Below are 20,655 nucleotides of genomic sequence, written 5' to 3'. Positions count from 1 at the left end.
TCTTGAACCCATGGGCTCAGGCAATCCACCTGCTCGCCTTGGTCTCCTAGAATGTTGGGATTACAGGTTGAGCCGCCAAGCCCAGCCCATGCTTTCTAGCAGATTCCTCACAGCCCTGCAAGAGTCAACCAAAGTTAAATCCCATCTAGGACTGTATCTGACAGTGGAAACTGCTTCTTCTCATCTTCATCTATGACACTTAGACTTTGAAAAAGACAATGGAAAGTGCCTACACCTTTGAATTAATTTGTTTTATAGTGGAGAGACTAAGTGCTCAGACTTTAGTTTTACCACACCTGGACTGGGATACTTGCTTCCCCATTTGCTGTGTGATCCGGAGCCTAACCTCTCCCATCCTATACCCATCTGTGCTGTGGAAGCAGAGTTAGCTCATCCACAGATGCCTCACAAGTTTTCCATGAGGTGACACACAAGACCACCAGGTTCAGGCAGGCACCTGGAACAACAGTCGTTGCTGTAAACACTCTCCCTGATGATTCAGCTTTGCAAAGAGCAAGTTTTTAATTTGGCAGAATAATCAAGAACGAGCATTTGGATGACTCCATACATTTTACTCCACGTTATGCGTTTAATTATTTTGGGTAGTTGGGGAAAGAATCAATAAAAATGCCAACACGAAAGACAATTTTTAAAATGTTGTTACCATGTTTCAAAAATAAAAATAGAGAGGAAAAAATGTATTCCAGCTTTGTGAAGAGAATCTTTTAAGGTAGCAATGTGATCCTGTTGTGGCACAGGAGACTTTTCTAGAGATGAGAAGTCAGTAGAAGGAAATTAAGTTCTTAGGTTCACTCAAGGGAGTTTAGTTACTAAAACGTGAGCAAACTGCCCCACTGCTCAGATGGTCCTGGCACTGAGAAGCTGCACTGGCCTCTTTTCTCTGGACCTCAGATCTCTAATCCGTGGCGAGGAGCATTGCACTAGGATACCCAGTCTTCTTCTGCTCACATGTTAGGATTTTGTGTCTGCAGCAGAATTGGGTTCCAGAAAGTCCCTAAGTGAGAGGGTGACAAAATTAAAATAATTAGCTCGGAGAGTCCTACCCAGTCTAGAAGAGGGCATCCTTCCTGTAATCGCTGGGATTGTAGCATTTAGGATTAAGAGAAGATGGTTGAGGGTGATAAATGTACATGAGGGTTTGAGGAGAGAGCTCAAGGGCAGAACGAGAGGAGCTCCTGCAGGTGCAGAGGGTTCAAAGAGAGAGCTCCAGGGCAGAATAGGAGGAGCGCCTGCAGAGGCAGTTGGGAAAAGCAGGGAAAGAGATCACTAGGCCATTACTAGAATCACTCCCCTCCATGTGTTGACACACTCACAAAAGACTTGTACCATTTTGAAACGGCGCTAGGTGGCTGGACTATGCTTTTTTAAAAAATGCAAAAACACCATTCTTAGCACAGCCAGGTGGCCTGTGATATCATCAGAGTCCCTACTAGTTGCTGCCCCACCTGTGGCCCAACCTGCTGCCCTTCGAATGGGCACACCTCACCCTAGGTCCCGCCACTCACAGACACCTCCCAGTGGATCTCCTACATATGACTGTCGAATGGACCCTGGAACTGGCAGCCTGACCCCTCTTACTTTGGAAAACCCAGCATGACAATGTGTATAAGTTTTCCTTTCTTCTACAGCTCAAAGTTTTTTTACTAGGCCCACATCCATCCCTCACACATGAGTAACGGACAGACTGTGTGTTTTTACCTAACTAAGGTTTAATTCCTCTCTCATTTTTTTATGTGTGTGTGTTTTAAATCTCCTTTATGCTTTTAAGTTGAAACAGGAAGATAAGGGACCATCGATGTCTTCCCATCTCCCCGCTCTCTCGTCCGGCTAGATCCAGGACAATTTTCAAGTACAACACAGGCATGCCTTTCCAGAGGCTCCCTTGACCTCCCTCTTTCACCCCATAACACCTGGGCAAAGCTTCCACCTCCCTTGACACACTGTATTGCCATGTTCTTCTGTGTGACCGCTCTCCTCCATGGTGGCATCATGTCTCATTCATCTCCTCCCACAAGGCTGAGTGTGACCACTGACCTGGCCCGTCTTCTGTGCATGACGATGGACAGTGCATTTTGAAGTGTCTCTTAAAGACATCCCTAGTGGTCCATTCTCCTGAGCTGAAGCCCACAGGGTAGGGAAGGCCGGGGAGTCCTTCTCTACGTTCCCATGGGAACAGAAATAAATGCGGCAACAATTAGAGGAGAGATGAATGCACTAAAAATATCATTTTCCAAAGTAAAGAAATGTCACCACTTCATAACTACTGTCCTCTCTTCCCTGAAGGAGAGTGTTCAAAACAACTTATAGATTATGGTTCTTTGTTAATTACAAAGATTACTCATCTGCCCTATAGCACTGCATATATGTGTGTACAGCACTTCAATGTGTCTAGACCAACCTGTGATCCTCTCTCTTCTTTTCATGTATTTATTCAGCCCATGCTTATTGGGTGCCAACAGCAAAGTGTCAGACTCCATGCTGGGCTCCAGGACACAACAGTGCCCAGGAGACCATTTCCTAGCAGGGAAATAGACAAACTTGAAACGCAAGCAAACCAGTAGGTGAAACCTCACAAACTGTGCAGGTGAACGCAGGCAGCAACAAGGTGCTGAGCTGGAGAGACAGGAGGGCTGGGCCAGGTGTCCCTCGGGAGACGCAGACAGGAGACCCAGAGGAAGACAGGGGCTGGTCTGTGAAGAGTTGGAGGAGACTGTCCCAGGCCAGAGGAACTGCAAGTGTCAAGGAACCAGGACTGAGAGAGCAAGGAGATGGAGGAGCGGAGAGGGCACAGTCACAGAGCTGGACAGGAGCAGAGTGGCTGCTGGTGGGAGGGAATTCAACTTTTGCTCCAAGCACAGCGGGAAGTCACTGAGCATTTTCAGCATCCACAGACACCCCAGAGATCACTGTGGCGCTGTGAGAGTGTTGAGGCAGTGAGTAAAAAGTGTGACAGCCAAGCATGGGACATTCAAGACACTGAGCAAGATGCAGACGGTGGTGGCTGAGATGGAAGGATGTGAATGCACTCAAGGAATATTTTGAAAGCAGACGTGCCGGTACTCCGTGTGTCATTTCTCTACTCAGAGCCTTTATTTAGATGGCTCCTCTTGTCACCCAGACCTTCAGCTGGAAATCCTACAGAATCCACTCCTCTCCACCAGCCACTCCGTCTGCGTCTCCCCTCACGCCATCCCTGACCACGCCGACTTTCCTGCTCCTGAAACACACAAGCCATGTGTCCAGCTCCTCTGATCCTTCTGCCTGGAATAACTTTCCCCTCACTTTGCATAATCTCACCCTCCACTACCCCAGTTTTTAAAATCTTTACTTAGATGTCTCTCAGCAGCCATGTTAAAACCAAATGCTATACTACCCAGCAGTCTCCACAGCCTCTCCTGCCTCCGTGTTCCTCTCGGAGATCATCACCTTCTGGCATGGATATCACTTCATTTTCTGTTCTGTTCATAGCCTCACTCCTTACACGAGTTGGGGGAGTTCCCAGGAGACTCCTAGAATATGAAACAGAGAGAAATAATTTTTATTCTATAATAGAATAAAAATAAACTCCGCCTCATTTTATTCTATGATAAAGACAGTGGCTAGAATATAACGAAGTGGAGCTTGTTTCTCAGGAAGATGAGATATACTGATTTTGAGGACACGGTGAGGGACCTTTGTAGAACAGCAACAGAGTGGCTTCCCTTTGCTCTCCTCCCACACACATCCCTGGGCCTACCTCAGAGCAGCCTCTGCCATGCTCCACGAGGGTTCCTCCTGTCTTGTCCCCTAGCATCTGAGAGTACCTCTTGCCTTCGCTTAGAGCTGGCACTACAATTGCCTTCTGACTTCCCTGCAGTCAAAAGCAGTGACTTTATCACAGAACAAGGTTTTCCTACTGACTTTCCTCAACCCACTTTCCAAAGGACTCATGCCCTTGTAACCACATAAGTTGCCCCTGGACTGACAGCCTGGGCACACACCTCCCCTCTCCAGAGGCCTGTCCCGGCCTTCCCTCCTTGGGATACCTCAGCATCCTCATCTGGTGTCATTGATAATGAAACACGGGCCTGGAGCTGGGATATGGGAGAGTGGCTGGCTTTCTTTGGACGGAGAAGGCAGCCAGGAAGTCTTTGTGACTAACATAAGCATCGGTGTTTCACTGCGGAGCCATGGACTAATAGGTTCTCTCTCTTTTTTTTTTTTTTTTGAGTTGGAGTCACTCTGTCACACAGGCTGGAGTGCAGTGAGACGCTCACAGCCACCCCAGCGTTGACCTGCTGGGCCCCAGTGATCCTTCCGCCTCAGCCTTCCAAGTAGCTGGAACTACAGGTGTGAGCTACCATGCCTAGCTAATTTTTTGATTTATTGTGGAGATAAGGTCTCACCAACTTGCACTGACTGTTCTTGAACCTGTGGACTCAGGCAATCCCCTCACCTCAGCCTCCCAAATTTCTGGGATGACAGTCTTGAGCCACTGTGCCCGGCCACAAATACATTCTTATTTGCTCCCTTCACACTTCCATTCTGATGATGATCTCGGGCCCTGCGCCGGCCTATGTATGGCCTGTGAGAAGGGGCCTTTTTTAAGTTGGAGTAGCATGCTGCTGTGGGGAGGGTTAAAGGGGGCGGCAGATGCAGGGCAATTAGGATGCGCCTGGCATCTAACACAAGCCAGGTCAAGGTAACTGTCCTCCCCTCCCCATTATCTGGTTGGGACTCAGCAGAGAGAAGTCTCCCAAAAGGACCCCCAAATCAGGGCAAATCCTTCCCATCTGGAAGGATTTCATTGCTGTTTCACACCTTAGACCCTCTTAATTTTCCAGGGGCTGATCTTTTTTTTTTTTTTTTTTTAGGTAGTGACACATTAAGTTTCACAAAATGGGATGACTATTAAGCTAAGAAGTGTGAGTTTTAGTGCTTGTTATGGTTTCCCAACTACAGACATACAGTGATAAATAGAATGTGAGCCCTAGAAAGGATCATTTATCCATTTTTAATTTTTTCTTATACAAAGTTAAGGTCTGGAGGGAGAAAAGCAGTCTGCCTGGGATGACAGAGGGAGCGTGTGGCTGAACTAGGATGGCACCAAGGCTCTCCACTTTGCGGCAGTGCCCTTCAGATGTCCTTCCTTTGCTGGCCAGGGATTCTCCATGCAGACTTGGCGGACATATCATATTGTTGAAGTCTCATCCCATAAAGTGACAGAAAGATGGTGCTTGGGCTGCGGAGAGCCCAGGGCACAGACCACACCTCACACTCAGGGTGTGGAGAGAGGCCAGAAGCCAGTGCACACTTCCTTACAGCTCTAGGATCCTTGGATAAGCCCATATTTGACCTAACCCACAAGCCAATGTACAGAATCAAGCATAAGTCCAGGCTGGGATGGGTGGGGAAGGGGAGTGACACGGGTACCCCACTCCATGCTTCCTTTAGGCAATGACTATGTTTTTGTAATTGTATTTTTCAATAAGTATTTGTTGAGTAAATGAATAAACCCTCAGCCTTTCTCTGCCTTGACCCTTAAACAATATGCTAAACATAAACAGAGATTCCAGACCCCTGTCAGAACATCGGATACCATTATATGTTTATCTGAAAAATGCAAAAACGAGACAAAGTTAAAAGCTAAACAACAAACTTCACCAAAAACTGTGCTCCAAATAAAAGCACCTAATGAACTTATTTTCCAGCTAATTTACCTTATCTAATGCAATTTCCAAGTTCTATGTTTGTCTGAAAAGTCTTATTTTGACACTTTTTAGACAAAATATACATAGCAACTCCAGTCATGGAAGGAAGACAGAGTAATCAAACGATCACAAAAACAAACCTATAATTACAACTGTGGTGACTAGTATGAAACAAATAAAATAAACTGTGAGCAACCATTTCAGAACATGAGAGGTGTTGACCTGTCCCAATGCATACGCTCCCCCTGGTTTGAGATTTGAATTTAGATCTAACTGCCTCCATGTTAAGACCCTAGCAAGAAATTCTCTTGCTGCCTCCACAGTTAGATTTTTCAAGTGCCGTTTTTTAGCTTCTCTTCAGAGCAGGGACAAAACAGACAAAAGGAAACTAGTTTCTTTCAGTCATGAAAGATTTACGCAGTCCCTGTGCCATGCCAGGCCTTTCGCTAGAGCTGGGGATGAAGAGATGAACCTTGTCTCAACCCTCCTGGACTTGCTGTCCTGTAGGAGAGGAGACAGGAATCACACGGCTGCACCCATGAGAGTACGGATGCAAACACTGAGTCCCAAGAAGTACGAGAAACTACAGAAAACATTATGTCATTCCAGCTAAGGCTCTTAAAAGACTTTTCTAGGGATCGGAATTCAAACTGATGGTTAAAGAGTGGGTAATCATTAACAAAGCAAAAGGAGATGATGCCCCAGCGTAGATATGGGAAAATATTGTCATCAGCAGGTTGTTCCTGGCATATCGTGAGACCTGATATAAACTGTGATTTGGAGGTAACTGAGTACAGTAACGAATTCAGTTGACAGGGCCGGCGACCAGCTCCAGCCCTGCTTCCTGTTTGCACAGTTTGTGAGATGAGATTAGTCTTTACTTTTTAAATAACTGGAAAAAATTAGAATAATATTTCATGACATATGAAAATTATGTGAAATATGGGAAAATTTCAGTACCCATAAATAAAGTTTCATAGCAACACAGATGCAGCCACTGCTTCCAGCACCGTCCGTGGTTCCCTGCGAATTGCTGCAAAACACTGCCTGGCAGAGTCTCACATACTTGCTACCTAGTCTTTTATAGAAGTTTACCAGCTTTTGGATTATAGGAAAGTGCTTCTTTTGAGAAGATAAAATTGTCAGTGTCAAGGTTGCTGCTTGACGAAAGGGCTGAAATGTTTGTAATAGTAGAATTATATTGCCACCAGGAAACGTGCTTTCAATGTTAGTAAAGTGCTTGGCCTGCTCTTTGGCACCAGGTGTGCCCGTGAGCTAACTGTGGCACTCTCACAGAATACAGTTCCCATAGCCCTGAGATGAGGCAGCCGCTTGCGAGGGTGGGAGCATTTGCACTGCAGTTGCATTGGCCCAGCTCCCCTTAAAAACAAAAGTAAAACAGAACAGGCTCTGGGACCTGTCACCTCCCCAGTTGAAAGCAGTCATGCAGCATCTGATGACACCAAGGCTGCCAAGGCCTGTGATCCTTACTTCTCTCCTCCTGCTGCCCAGACAAGGAGGCTATGGGATATGGCCTGCCAGCGTTCTCTCCACCCACGTCTAGGTCAGTGGCTTGGAGGCCCAGGGTATGAACCTGCTCGGTCGCCTGCTTTCCCACACCGGCCCAGCAGTGTGAGAAACAGTCCAACGAGTTTCCACCAGAAGACATCTCCACCTCAGCCTTCCCTGTGGGAGGAACCCTGCAAAGAGGGGAAGTGTATTCCAGGCAGAGGGAGCAGTGTGCTAGAAGGCGCCAAAGTGGGGGAGAGGCTGACGTGTTCAGAGCAGAATGGAGACTGATGCGTCTGAGCTCACCAGAGAATGAGGGGGTCAGAGGCTGTGGGAGGATGTTGAAGGGTTTGGGATATTTCCATCAAAAATCACAGGGGGGTTTTCAGCTCTGGCTTGATGTTGTTGGGAGATGCGGCCCACGGTGTTTTCCAGAGATGGCCACACCAGATGCCCCAAGCCACATGCTCTTCTTTCCACATGAGGTGAATTCTCCTCCATTGCAGTGTGGTATCTGTATTCCTCCCCTTGAATCTAGCAAGACTGCGATTACCAGTGACACTTGTGACATTTGTGACTTCTAGGCTAGATCATAAAAAGAGAGATTTTGCCTGGTCCTTTTAGGATGCTTGTTCTTGGATCCCAATCATAGTACTGTGAGGAAGCAGAAAGATCATGTGAAAAGGCCAACAGCCTCCACTGAGGCCCCACTGGAGGAGGAAGTTGATCGCCAGACATATGAGTGGGCAAGTGTTGAGATAATTTCAGACTCCAGTCACCTCAAGATCTCTGGCGTTCCCAGCTGAAGTCCAAGCCCTTGACATAGAGGCAAGCTTCTCCTGACCTCCTAACTCACAGAGTCTTAACATGGTAAGATGGTTGGTGATATTCTATGCCACTGATTTGCAGAGGTCAGGGGATTGGCGTATACAGCATCAGATAACCAGAACAAAAGGCTAAAACCTCCAAAGTTCAGGTTTTCTAAAACTTGTCCTCAGCAGTTCCCTGCAATTTCTATTTTTTAGAATACCTACTGTCCCTCACTACAATTCTGAGCTTGTAGTCTTCCGTTAATTTCGTAAGGGGGGTTCAGTAGGACGCTCCAGACCTTACTCACAGCCCCTCTCCCATAACTTGCTCTGTTGTAAGGCCTCAGCTCCACAAGTCCAACCCTTTCATAGAACTTACAGACTCAGAGCATCACTTGAGAGACATTTTGAACAAGTCATTTTAACAGAATTTGTCATTTTACCTCACTTCTCTTTCGAGATAGGGTCTTTAAGGAAGGCTAGGAGTGGGGGGGAACTGGCAAGCTGAAATCACTGTTGGTAGCTACAGAAGATTTAAAAAAAGAAAGAAATACGCAAATATAGTTTACCTAACTGCAGGAAAACTTAGGAAAAATGAACGCCTGTTCACCGATGTCACTTTTCTCCCAAACCCCAGCGTGACTCACAATGTAGTCTGCATGCGAATTTGGTCAGAGCAGGCTTTCTTAGTCATCATCACCCGTCTTCTTGGAAACAGATCCCTTTGGGGAGAGGAGATTTGATGTCAGTTGTAAGGGTCCCCGGTGCTGGCAGGAGATGCTCTGTCGGTGTCTCCCGCCAGCCGTAGGTCTCCTGGCACACCACGGCCTGGCCTATCCTTGTACCGGGACCACAGGAAAAAACTGAGGAAAGGAACTCAGGGTGTCTCTGTCTCTGTCGTCTCTCACGTCCCGATGCCATTCACAAAAAGGAGTGTGTAGCAGTTAAGCCCTAGAGACTGAGTGTCTCCTACGAAAAGCCGGGATGCCCTCAGCAATCTGCTCTGCTTAGGACAGGATCTTCTGTGGTCCTTTTAAGCACTGCCTGGTTTAAATAGAACACTGAGCCTCCCAGATCCAATACTTCTCATTTCATTTCTAAGAACAGATCAACCCCAGTTTACCTCTGAAATGCTGCTTTCGTGAAATAGCTTACTTGCAGTCTGAGGGGATTCCAACTTGCGTAGTGGATCTCACTGAGCTGCTGTAGATTGACAGGCGTGTGTGTGTAAGCATTTCAGAAAGCCTAAAAATTCACATTCAGGGAAGAAGAATCTTGCTGATTCTTACCACAGATGTTTTTGAGCACTCCTGGAAACTAGGCTGCTGTGCTAAATTCTGATCACAAAGACAGTTCTTTGTTTACTCCTCCCAACTTTGCGAAGTTGGAAAGAAAATTGTCACCATTTTACAGATGAGGAAACTGAGGCTTGGAGGTCTTCTATCACCTTCACGTGGTTGCACAGTGGGCGGTGGTTAAGTTGGCATCCAGCCCAGGTCCACCAGCTCTGGAGCCAGCACTTGCCAGAATCCGCATTTGACTCTGACGTGGAGCCAAGTTTGAAAACCAGTGGGTAGAGTTTTCCAGGCTCCATTCAGTTCTAATCAGGCAGCATATCAACCCCATGCAACGCAGGTTTGCAGGCGGTCTGATCTCAGCTGTTGAGTGACAATCACTGCCCACAATGTCTGCAATTTTTCCTCTTGACGGTCTGGATATTGTTGTTTTAAAAAGCCCCCCCAAAAATGCTTAGCGCCTATAAATACCCCAGTGAGCTACGTAATGTAGTTCCTGATTTGAACTTGCTTAGGATGGAATGCGCAGTGATCATGATATCAAGAGCAGGGGCTGCTCAGGAAGGAACTGGGAGGTCTGAGTACAATCCTCACCCTGCCCAGTTCTGCGGCCAGCTGCACCAGGCTCCCCTCCACTGCTTCCCCACCTGTGGCACAGGAAAGGTGGTAGGAAGGTGGCTTCTAAGCTTCATGCCTCAGAGGTGGCTTATGGGGCCACCTCGAGGGGGTGGACAGAGGAGGAGGAGGCCCAATCCAGGTTTCCATGTCCTCACAGAACACAGAGCACCTCACTGCTATGACGTCAGGACTCCATTGGCGCTCTCAATGGAAGAAACAGCCACAGGTTGTATCTGCTCATTTCACATCCAGTCTCCCTCCGCACAGTCCCTTTCTTCTCATAACACTCCTTTGTTGTTATTTGGAAAACCACTCTCGTCTCCATTTTTTCATGGTCTTAGTCAAGGGCTCCCAAACACTCTGGACCTGGGGGTGGTTCCACAGCTCAAGTCAGGGAGACAGTTCTTTGGAAACATGGTTTGCAACATGAGAGTCAAAAACGGAGCAAATCTGGAGGGGATTCATCCCCCAAAAGACACTTGAAAGGGGAGAAGACTGGTTTGTGGACTGAGTCATGTTCTGCCACCCCAGTTCATATGTTGAAGCCCTAACTCTCAACGTGATTGTATTCAGAAGCGGGGTCTTTAAGGAGGTCATTATGGTTAAATGAGGTTGCAAGAGTGGGGACCTAATCCAATAGGACTGGTGTCCTCATAAGAAGAAGAAGAGATGTTAGGAGTGTGCACACCGAGGAAAGGCCATGGGAGAACACAGTGAGAAGTTGGCCATGTGCAAGCCAAGAAGAGAGGCCTCAGCAGAAGCTAGACCCGCTAGCACTTTGACCTTAGACTTCTAGTCTCCAGAACTGTGAGGAAAATATACCACCCAATTTGGGGTATTCTAAGACTTGCGCTTTCTAAGCTCTGGTTCATTCGTTCTTTTTCTTTCTTTCTTTCTTTCTTTCTTTCTTTCTTTCTTTCTTTCTTTCTTTCTTTCTTTCTTTCTTTCTCTTCCTTCCTTCCTTCCTCCCCTTCTTTCTGTCTTTCAACAGAGTCTTGTTATATTACACAAGCTGGCCTCAAACTCCTGGCCTCAAGCGATCCTCTCACCTCAGCCCACAGTGTTGAGACCATAGGCATGTGAGCCACCATGCCCAGTCCAAGTATGTTAACTTTCTTTGGGATCAGAGTCATCTCAGATCTTCTCAATAAATTCCTCATTGGCATATATTACTCAGAGTAGGCCTTTGTTGCTTAAAACCAAATAACTGAGCACAGTACCCTTAGGAAAAAAAATCAAAACCATAGTTTAGATAGTTCTTAAAATCTCCTCCAATACTAGCATTTCATGGTTTTTATATTACAGTCATTCTAGAATTTAAAGCTGCTTCTCTACCACAGCAAAACTTCATTTTCAGGCAGAAAGGGGAAAAAAGAGTCAGGCAATCTGGCATTTATCCCACAAATGTCCAAACAGCTAAATAGCTGAAAATCTGGGGTAGTCTGATTGAAATTCCCAGTCTTTATTGTTACTATAAGATTGTGATTATAGTTAAGTCTGTGGAAACAAGGAAGAGCTTTGGGGCCAGCGATTAGAGTTCAAACTTAGCACTGTCACTTACTAGCATTTGATCTTAGGCAAGTTGCTTCATCTTTCTAAACCTCAGCTTCCTACTCTGTAAAATAAGTGTGGCAAAATGATGTAAGGTATTAAACTGTGTTTTATTCTATTCTATGTTGCCTTCCATAAACCCCCATGCACATATGCACATGTGCAAATGTATATGCATTAACACAAATTCCTGCGTGTAATAAATCCTCACATACACACACACACACACACACACACACACACACATACACACACAGGTTTCTCTTTATGCCTCTGTGACTTTGGGCCAAAAGGAGATGCCTTCAAGACAAAACCTTCCCCAGGTTTTGTTTTTTCACACTCTGAACTCCTGGAGTAATTCGTGCTGGAAAGGAACACTTAAAGAGAGTTTTCAATATGGACAAGAGGACAGAGGTCTGTATTAGGAAACTGGGCCCTGGTTCCCATCCCAGAGCCACCCTCAGGGAAGGGCCAGGACATCTTGAGAGGGACATCTTGGAAGGCAAGTCTAGTCTCAGCAGAGTCTGTCTGTGGGCTTAGCAGGTAAGGCACCTTGCTGCCGCTAGGGAACCATCAGGTATGGACCAATGAATATCAGCTTCCACCTGCAAGACTGGGACCAGAGGGTTTGTCATGTGACTCCAGGGAAGAGAAAAATCTCTCATAAAATGAGGGGAATTTTCTGTCCTCCTGTCAAGTTGGGGAGTTGAAGTCAGATTTTATTTGATTCAAAGGAAACAATTTGACATTTCCTGCACACTCAAGTGTGTGGAATGAGAGTCACATGGGCTAGCTATGTGAGACGAGGATTCGTATCTCTCAAATGTTTCAAGAGGCGACAATCTTTATCTCTCAAATATTACAAGTATCAGATGAGACAATTCGAGGCTAAAGACATCTAGATCTCCACTTAAGCAGAAAGTGGTCAGGAGCTGGGAAGGAGTAGGTTGGTATCTCCCGAGGTGAGACCTTGACCATTTCATTCCTGGAGGAAATGAGAGAGAAGAACTAGAATATGATGCTGGTTTTGTCTTTGGGATGTTTCTGCCCCTCCTGCAGTCCTGCCTTGTGCAAAGCTCCTTGTCCTCTAGGGCCTCTTCACAATCCCATCCAATGATGATGTGTCTTGTCTCTATCACTATCAGAGTCACCGTCATCTTCACCATCACCATCTCATAGCAGCTGCTTATTTTGCTGCAGATGCTGCTCTAAGCACTTAAACGTATTATCTTATTTCCTCCACACAACAACCCTCTGAACAAACTCCTTTTATTATCCCCACTTCACAGATGAGAAAACCAAGATTTAGTGAGATCAAGTAATTTGTAAAGTTAAGTGGTAGAGCAGCTTCCACTAACATGGTGGGTCACTGGACCCCATAAAGCTATCATAATCACATACTATATATTTTAGAAAAAAGTACATTTAATTCAGAACAAAATGTAGCATGCCAATTTACATGTGATAATAAGCCCTTACAGAAAATGTGAAAAACAACTGGTAAGATGATAGTCCACAAGCTATGAATCAAACTGCCTAATCTGTAGGGTCAACATAGGCTATCATCAAGTTCATCATGAGTCCTCGTTTTTTAAAATTGTTTTTGAGTTGGAGTCTCACTCTGTTGCCCAAACTGAAGTGCAATGGTACACTCACGGCCACCACAGCCTTGACCAGCTGGGCTCAGGTGATCCTTCCATCTCATCCTTCCAAGTAGCTGGAACCACAGGCATGTGCCACCACATCTGGCAATTTTTTGTCTCAGGCAGTCCTCTCACCTCAGTCTCTCAAAGTGCTGGGATTAAAGACTTGAGTCAGCCTGCCTGGCAAGTCCCAATTTTAAATGTCATTTTATGGAGCTAAATCCTCCCATGGCACTTTTCTGCTGTCCTTTTAACACTATTTCTTCTTGATTTCTTATAATAAGTCATACAAATTTTCTGGAACGTGAAAAGAAATGTAAGTTATTATTTTTCTGACTAGAGAAGCAAAATTAACTCATTATTAAAATTAAGACATAATAGGCCTGCATTTCCCAGAGAGTTAATGTCTGAATTCTCTCACACTGGATATACATCGCTAACAATTTGGTGCACCTACTGCTTTAATATATTTTCTTCTCCATACATATACTTATATACTAGCATATTCATAATAGAAATATGTATGTGTGTATATATAAACTTTAAAATTAATTACATAATATGTAATATTTATCACTAGTTTTTTTCAATTAACAAAATATAACTTGGGTTTTCTCCATGGTAATACACATAAACCTGTCTAATTACTATCTAATACAGAGAGTACATCCTCATGATTAAAAAAATTCCATATATAGAAGGTACAAAATAAAAATTTAAAATGCCTCATTCTGTTGCAGAAGTAACTTCCCAGAAGTAACCAGTACATCCCTTTGAGTATTTAAGCATACAAAAGTATATCTTCTGTCTGCTCTTAACCTAGATCAATCAACATGGTCCCAATTTCTTCTCTCTCTTCTCTCCATGTGGCTATGAGATTACCAACCAGTACCAGCAGGTTCTATAGTCTGATTTCTATCATTTCCTAAGAAGAAAAGTGATTAGACATAAAGTTTCCAGCCACAAGTTTCCATTTCTTAAAGAACCAGATCTTTTGTTTTCTAAATCCTTTTGAAGCCATAAATAACAGACAGTGATTAAAACAAGAATATACAGGCTACAAAACAAAACACATAAAATTTTGAGTGTGAACTGGTTTTAAAAATAAGCCATAAACAGCTTTCTTCAACAAGCTCCACCCACTTATTCTCAATAATGCTGATTCTAAGTCCAATTTTTGTGCTGACAAACCTGCAATGGAACAGACTTTCTGGCCTGTTTAATTAACACATCGTCATTTATCACTCAGCATCTTTGCTAGTCTTAGTTATCCAAGCCAAAGTAATTCAGAAACCTAAATAACTACTAGAGATCAATAGAATTTCGAGAAAAAAATATTTTAGAAACAATTTCGATTGCATATCTCACCTTCTTTGTGTTCCCTACAGTCAGTCCTCATTTGTAGAAGAAGCTTGATCATGTCAAGAGCTTAGTTCAAGACCAGAAGGCATTAAGCCCCACTTGGCACTACAATCATTTGTTTGGTTTTACAAGTGCCAGCATTTCCCCGAAAAGCTCACTCAAATGCCATACCGAAGAGTTCCAACCAAGGAAGTGGCATACATTGGTCTCCCTGTTGGAAGAGTGGCTTTAGTAGGTTTGCAAAGAGGCATTACCTGTCTGGAAGCTGGAGGTGATGCCCAAACCCATGGTGCAGGCAAGACAATATGAAAGCCTAAACCAGGGAAGTCCCCGTGGGGAGATGTGGGCTCGGCAGATCAGGAGAGATAAAATCAGTAGAATTTATTGACATCATGCTAGGTAAGAGAATGAGAAGATTAAAACACAACCTCAAAGTATACAGCTTTTAGTGATAGAATAAATAGAAATAGTCTAGATATGCCTTGGCACAGAGTGCTGAAACAGGGGCAGAAGTAGCCTCCAATACACATATAAAGGGGACAGTGAAAGTAATCCATCATAGAAATCAAGACAATGCTGGGAAAAGTATCAATGCCAGAGAGGGGAATTTGGTGAGAGATGCCAAAATATAAATGAGCATAGAGGACTTTCCATTTCAGTTCCTAGGCTCACAAGACTTGTTTTTACGCCAACTTGTTTGCTAAACTCAGTAAAGAAGGTGACAGAAAAATTCATTAACTGAGCACAGAGGGACTCCTGGGCTTAGTCTACCAAATTTCATCTCCTTACAAACATCCAGATGATGCCAAGGACAAAGGCTTCCCCTCCTGAATTAAAGGAAACCTAAGCACCAGCTTTCCCCCTTTGCTTCCAGATGGCATTGCACATGCTGATGAGAAAGGTTCCGGAAGTGCTTTCTCTTAGCAGTCAAGAGAAACATAATCCTTTTTTGAGATCTGCTCCTAATTTCTCTTCCTCCTTGAGTGGAATCTAATGTGTTTTTTTCCCCAAAATTATTCATGACTGTCCCTTGCACTGTTTGTGCTCTTGGTAGATACTCTGCAGTAGGCAGATAAGGACGGGGCTCAGTGACGTATATGTCTCTACAGGTTTCCTTAGCAATGCCCAACAGTCTTCCAGCCTCTACAAACCTGTGTCTGAGTCAGCCTGCTCTCAGCTACAGTCCACGCTCTGCCAGAACATCACTGTTAACACAATAATAACTCCTTTTTCTTTGTAGCACTTTACAAAGTCTTTATTTCAGGTTATCACCACAGCACAATCTCACAGAGAAGATATTACCAATATTAGCATTCTACAAGTAAAAAAATTGAGGATCACAAAAATTTAATGACCTGCCTAGATTGCATAACAGTAAGTCAGTAGAAGAGAGTGAGCTCGGAAACAGGGGTTTGTGGCGTTTGCTCTTTGGACAATAGGGACCCCTGTGTCACAGTCAGACTTCTCCATGCACTCTGAAGATTTTGGATAGGGGCTACTCCAACCAAAGATGAAATAGGGGTCAGAACTTCCCTGTGAATTAAGATATGTCCAAGATTAACTTACATAAAGTCTAGTTCATAGACAGTGATAATAAAAAGCTTCTTAATTCAGCTTCCTGGTAGTATTAGTGGTCAGAATACAATAGTTTTTATGGTGCTCATCCTGTAACAGTTTCACCATGGACTTATCACAGGTGTACCCCTACTCTGGTTAATGTATACATTTAATTTTAACTGTTGGCACGTATAAAAAGTTGTTTTGGCAAAGTTTGTCAGCTATAGTATGGAGTTGAATGGATCAACTAAATGGTGTAGAGTAGGAAGAAATTGTTTCAAATCATTGGTGTAGATTAATATCAAGCTGGCACCTAAGAAAGTATGTGCTTCCTGGTGTATGGTCATCTGTGCATATGTGCAAGAAAGCCTGGGGAAAGAGGTCAGGGTCGTCCTCAAGGAATCCGCAGTGGTGATGGATGATGAATTTTGACATTGCACAATCATGTCTGTAGACCCCTCAGGACATCAGCACATAGGCTTAGTATTTGCTTTGCAGTTATTTTTAAGTGCTTTAAAAAAAAATCTCAATATTTTGAGGGAAGCTGTAGATTTCTAGTGTATAAGTGTGAGCCAACTGTTTTAACTTCTTTATCTGATAAAGTCAAACCCAACATTGAAGTTATTTGATTTTAAAAAGTCCTTAAAAGTTCATTGGGAAGAAATTAAAAGGCCATTGAGTAAACTTGCCATTCAAGTTTAAACTCTACCTATAAGGAACTTTTCCTTTCACCCCACCTGATTCATTGACAAATGCCTTACTACATCACAAGGCAGTCTGATTTCTCTGTCACTCTATTCTATTTCTAGCAAACTATTCGAGAGTGTTATTTAGGAACATTACCAATGCCAGTTCACAGATTTATCCTTTTGTTGTGGATAGGGGATCACATGCTTCTACTTGGATCCATCCAGCACCTCCGGGAACATCACATTCTTAGTATTTTCCTTTAATATTGATTACTATTATGCCTTATTATAGCTTCCAGGAGAGATAGTTCTGCAAAAATGACAAGGCCTTGGGTTTTGAAGACAGGTAACTTACATTTAAATGCCAGCTGTCTTGCTTTCTGTTTCTGCAATTTGGAATGTGTTACTTAAGACTTTGGAGGTTCAGTATCCCAATCTATAAACAAGGGAGAATAAAAATAATGATACCTACCTCTTGTGAGATAATGTATGTAATGTTCTTATGGCACAGTGCTTGTCATGGTAGTAGTATATTTCATTAAGCATAGCTATTCAATTTGTGCTTTTTGTCTTACTTGGCTTGATTTTCTGGGGTCATGTGAAATAGACCAGTGACCTCTTCCACATTTGAGTCTTTTCATATGCTGGAAAATTGTTCCCATTGATGTCCATGTTTCTCTCAGGGTAACTAATCTTAATTAACATTTCAGAGTAAAGACAAACCACTCCTGTCCCCACAAAGTTAATTAAAAGATAACTATGCTCACCATTGATATTCCATATAATGAAATTTGGTCTCTAAATAGCCCATAAGAGACTTATGAAGAGTTTACATGCATAGCAATGGAGAGAACACTCAACTTGAACCCCTGAGAACGGAGTGTACTTTCTCTGTGCTCTTGGGAAAGTCTTTGGATATCCCCACATCTTCAATTAAAGAAAAGATGAAATGCCACAACACTGTCGTGGGCATTAAGGTGACACACACACAAAATTCCTATGAGGAGGACATACAGGCATTTGATTAGTACTGGTTGATTTAATTTCTTATCCAGATATCTTGTGATAGCCATTCCATTAATGGTTATATTGATGTCTCTCACCTGTGTCCCTGCTTCCAGACCACCCAGAAAATTGCATGCTCAGAATCTAACAGCAGAATATTAAGAGAATAATAATTATGTGTCAAAATGTATAAGATATGATCAAATAATACTTGGAGAAAGATTCATAGCTTTATTAGTCTTCATCCTTAATAAAAAAATATAAACTATGTTCTGATCTTATATAAGACAAGAAAATGAATTTTAAAACAGGAGTATAGGAAACTACAAATGTGATAAAATAAACAAATTGAGAACAAAGAAAACTAAAAGAAGTGATTAATATAACCAAAGATTACTACTTGAAAAAAAACTATCAAATAGTCAACAAACAGCAAAAAAGAAAAAAAAAACTAACAAAATTATAAATAAGACAGAAAATAGAGCACCCAGAATGACAGGAAAAAAATGTATCAAGAAACTATGCAGCATTCAATGCTAATATATTTTAAATTCTATGCGAAATAAATTATTTTCTCAAAGAAAGAATTATCACTTCCTGGATACTGATCATGTGCCTGTGTCACAGTGCTGAGTGTTTTTGTTTTGTTTTGTTTGAGTCGGAGTCTCACTCTGTAGCCCAGACTGGAGTGCAGTAGCCGCTCCCGGCCACTGCAGCCTGGACCTGCTGGGCTCTGGCGATCCTTCCGCCTCAGCCTTCCAAGTAGCTGTAATTACAGGCGCGCGCTACCACACCCGGCTAATTTTTTTATTTATTGTAGAGATGAGGTCTCGCTAAGTTGCCCAGGCGGGTCTCGAACCCTCGGGCTCAGGCAATCCACTCACCTCAGCCTCCCAAGGCGCGGGATTACAGGCTCAGCCACCGAACCCGGCTAGTGCTGAGTGTTTTATACACATGCTTTTATTGTTGGTATGATAACCCATGCAATAAATATTTATCTTCCTTTTACAGACAGAAACTGAAGCTTAAAGAGATGAGTTATATGTCCAAGGTCACCCAGCTACCAAGAGACGCAGCTGGAATTTAAATTCAGATCTACATGCTATTTATACTTTTCCAAGTTTTCACACTAAAAATATAAAACATCAAAACTGTCATAATAAGGAAGAAGAAATTTGAATATCTAGCCAAACATGTTGAAACAAACCATTATTAAAATAAGACTTGTACATGCTTGCTTACTTCAAAATTTTTCTAAACTTTCGAACAGCAAATAGTAACCTAACTACTCATTTTATTCCTCAAAAGAAAAAAATACTAGCAAACTACCCTAACTACTGTAAAAGGAAAAAATAGTCTTAATTTTAATTGTGATTAGGGCATGCATGTGAGCGCACGCGTGCGCACACACACACAATATATAGTGTGCTTTCCTCTTATGAATATACATTTTTAAATAAAAAACAAGAAAATTCAATAAAGCAATAAGTTAAAGTAGTTCCATGCTAGAAGATACTAACAAAGTACAGGCATGCTAGAAGAATGCAACAAAAGAAAAATGTATTCTATTTAATATTTTTATTTCAAAAACTTATTCACAACAAAATTAAATCAACAGAAGGAACAAATCATTTGCCAGAATTTGAGACTCATTTTTAATTTTTTGAAGGTTTAAAAATTGTATAGCAGTATGGCAATATGAAGAGCTCCACAAACCTGAAACATCAGAGACTGAACACTGTGGTGAAGGGAAATAAATTTCACTAATCCAGCCAGTCATTGAGCAGATAGCAATAGAAAACCACAAAGGAGGAAGGGCAGAATCCAGAGTTGCTGTAATATATTATCTAAAATGTCTAGTTCCCAAGAAAACTACAAAGACATGCACACACACAAAAAAAGCCAGAAAAGTATGACATATACTGGGGGAGAAAAGTAGGCAGAAGAAACTGCTTGTGAGGGCAATAATATGTCATATTTAGCAAAGTATTCAAAGTGGTCATTAGAAATATGTCCAATGAACTGAAGAAAACTTTGATTAAAATAGGTAAAGAAAAATATGAGGACCATGTTTTATCAAATAGAAAAATAACAGTAAGGAGAAAGAAGTTCTTTTTTTTAAAAAAAACAACAAATACAATTTCTGGAGTTGAAGGTACAATAACAGAAATAACAGAAATTCACTAGAAGAGAACTCAAGAGTAGATTTGAACTGGCAGAAGAAAGATAGCCTATATAAAGATATAACTATGGAGATTATACAATCCAAAGAATAGAGAGAAAAAGAATGAAAAATGAACAGCACCTCCAAGAAACATGGGACACTATTAAACACATCAACATGCATGCAAAATAAATAATACAGATACAAAGAACACAACAAAGTCAAAATGCTGAAAGTCAAAGACAAGGTGAAAATTCTGAGAGATTTTAGAGAAAAATGTATTATCACTTATAAGGCAGTCCAAATAAGAATAATAGATTAACTTCACAATGAGAACTACAAAACATTGTTCAAAGAAATAAAGAATGACACAAATAAATGAAAGAACATCCCATGCTCATGGATTGAAAGAATGAATATCATCAAAACGTCTATTCTACCCAAGTCAATCTACAGATTCAACACAATCCCTATCAAATTACCAGCATCATTTTTCACAGACTGAAAAGATAATACAGAAATTCATATAAAAGCAAAAAAGAGCCCGAATAGCTAAAGCAGTCCTCAGCAAAAAGAACAAAGCTGGAGGCATCACACTTCCAGACTTCAAACTTTACTACAAGGCTACAGTAACCAAAACAGCATGGTGCTAGTATGACTATAAACACATAGACCAGAGGATCGGGACAGGGATCGGAAATAAAACTATGGACTTTCAACCAACTCATCTGCAACAAAGCTG

The sequence above is a fragment of the Carlito syrichta genome, unplaced genomic scaffold (genome assembly GCF_000164805.1).
Source record: "Carlito syrichta isolate Samal-C Ts95f unplaced genomic scaffold, Tarsius_syrichta-2.0.1 Scaffold305639, whole genome shotgun sequence".
NCBI classification, from domain to species: Eukaryota; Metazoa; Chordata; class Mammalia; order Primates; family Tarsiidae; genus Carlito; species Carlito syrichta.
Note: the sequence above shows the minus strand (reverse complement) of the source record.